At 47.4% G+C, this 2,643-nt stretch overlaps 1 pseudogene; it reads left to right on the forward strand.

Moving 5' to 3' along the window:
- LOC102822650 overlaps positions 1-1,773 on the forward strand; it is a 9,485-nt pseudogene extending 7,712 nt beyond the window's left edge.
- Positions 1,774-2,643: the final 870 nt, after the last annotated feature.

Below are 2,643 nucleotides of genomic sequence, written 5' to 3' on the forward strand. Positions count from 1 at the left end.
AAGAAATTCTGTGGCTTAATGTAGGTATGTCTTTAATGTCCTAACTCTCTTTCGGTCACTCTGTCCTCCTCTCCTGGTTGTTATGCACTGTCGAGTCGATTGCGACCCATAATGACCCTGTGTAGGGTTTCTGAGGAGCACTTGGTGAGCTTGAACCCCCGACCCTGCAGTTCCAAAGGCTCTGTAGTGACGCCCCAGTCCTCAGAGCCTCGCTGGGACTCCTGCTAAGCCAGCTAAGAAAGGGAGACCCAGATAAGGTTCCCCAGGAGCGGCTGGTGAGCTTGAACCACCGACCCTGCAGTTCAACAGGCTCTGTAGTGGCGCCCCAGCCTTCAGAGCCACGCTGGGACTCCTGCTGAATCAGCTAAAGAAAGGTGAGACCCCAATAGGGTTCAAAAGGCTCTGTCGTGGCCCCCAGCCCTCAGAGCCACGCTGGGACTCCTCCTAAACCAGCTAAAAATAAAAATAAATTATTTTTTTTTAAAAAGGGGGGGAGACCCAGATAGGGTTCCCGAGGAGCGGCTGGTGAGCTTGAACCACCGACCGTACAGTTCAAAAGGCTCTGTAGTGGCACTCCCACCCTCAGAGCCACACTGGGACTTCTGTTAAGCTAGCTAAAAAAAAGGAGACCTACATAGAATTCCCGAGCCAGTGAACGCGGTTCAAGTGGACAGGGTATGGCGAACATGGCTCAGCTGGTCGGGGCAGGGGGTGTTCGGCTGGGTGGCAGCGGGGCCAGTGGACGCAGCCCAACCCTGCAGGACAGTGGCGGCTTGGCAGGGCTGGCACAGTCCATGCCCGATGACGTCAGACGGTCGCCATCTTTCCTCTTTTCCTGCTTTTTTTCCCTTTTTTTTACCCTTAAACTAACTTCTCTCTGCCCACTGTATGCGCTGAAATCCCACTCCAGCGCAGATGTCCCCCGTTCTCTCCCCACCCCCCCAACCCTGTCTCCAACAGCTTTCCCCGTTCGAGGCTCCCCTACACTGGAGGGTCCGCACGACCCGGTTCCTGCCCTGCCCCCCAAGCCCAAATGTGCCCAGGCTGCAGCTGCACGCTGCGGCGGGCACAAGTCCAAACTGCCAGTAGTTCCTCAGTACATTGATCTCTCAAAAAAGCAGGTTTAAGATTCTGAAGTACTGAGACTTATGGTGGCTGCAAGAGTGTGGGTTCTCCCCCAGAAGGCCTCCCCCGCGGGATCCCCTCCCCCAAACCCAGAGCCCCTCTAACCAGTGCAGCCCAGCAGCGTGTCAAACTGGAAGTCCCCTTGTAGACTGTTTTATCAATTTCCCTAAGCCTTTGATTGCAGCGGTCAATGGCCCAGCAGTGGGGATCTCCGTCACCCTTCTTGGACTTTTCTATATCATGTATGTTTCTGACAGGGCAACATTTCATACTCCTTTTAGTCACCTGGGTCAGAGTCCAGAAGGGTTCTCCTCATACATGTTTCCGAAGATAATGGGCTCAGCCAAGGCAGCTGAGATGCTCATCTTTGGAAAGAAGTTAACAGCCAGAGAAGCCTATACTCTAGGACTTGTTAGTGAAGTTTTCCCTGACAGCACTTTTCAGGATGAACTTTGGACCAGGCTGAAAACATATTCACAGATCCCTCCAAATGCTATGATAATTTCAAAGCAGCTTATCAGAAATGTGGAGAAAGAAAAGCTACACGCTATTAATTCTGAAGAAAGCAGTATGCTCCAGGACAGATGGCAGTCAGACGAATGTGTAAATGCGATCATGAACTTCTTTTCTAAGAAAGCAAAACTGTGAAGACTGTTAGAACCAAGTCAAGTGCATCTAAGAAAGTGGTGTGATACAACTCTGATCGCTAATGCTTGAACTAAATAAACTTCGATTGTGCCTTTTTCAGTGCTAAAAAAGAAGAAGAAGAATGAAGTCTTTGGCAACTTCAATCTTGTCTCCGTTGATAAGAATGTTGTTTATTGATCCAGTGGTGAGTATTTTTGTTTTCTTTACATTGAGATGCAATCCATACCGAAGGCAGTGGCATTTTAAGTATTTTAAGTCTTCTTTACTTTCAGCAAGTAAGGTTGTATCATCTGCATATCGCAGGTTGTTAATGAGTCTTCCTCCAATCCTTATGCCACAGGTTTCTTCATATAATCCAGCTTCTTGTATTATTTGCTCAATATGCAGGTTGAATAAGTACAATGAAATAATACAACCGTGTCACACACCTTTCTTAATTTTAAACTATTCAGTGTTCCAAAGTTCTGTTAGTACAACTGCCTCTTGGTCCATGTATGCTGGGGTCCTGAGTCCGGGTCCCGCCTCAACAAAGGATCACCTCGGCAAACGCGGGGTTTAACGGAAGTGAGATGTCTAGTAGGCGAAAGAAAAGATACAGAGACAAAGATTTATGCAAGCCGACAGGCAAGCTAGCACACCAAGCTAGCTGAGCCCCAGTCTTTTATTGTCAGAAGAAGGAAATTGACACAAAAGAAAATAGTGACAAAAATGTTGATTATTCATTTAGGACAGGATACGAGATCATTCATATGATACAAGACACAATGATTCACAAAATTACCTTTAACTTCTGAGGACATCATGATTTGTCTTAATAGGCTAAAATCCTTATTTCTATGAGAAAGGTTCAAGCAAGCAATTACAGGTTAT

This window comes from Chrysochloris asiatica, unplaced genomic scaffold (genome assembly GCF_000296735.1).
Source record: "Chrysochloris asiatica unplaced genomic scaffold, ChrAsi1.0 scaffold00239, whole genome shotgun sequence".
In the NCBI taxonomy this organism is placed as follows: domain Eukaryota; kingdom Metazoa; phylum Chordata; class Mammalia; order Afrosoricida; family Chrysochloridae; genus Chrysochloris; species Chrysochloris asiatica.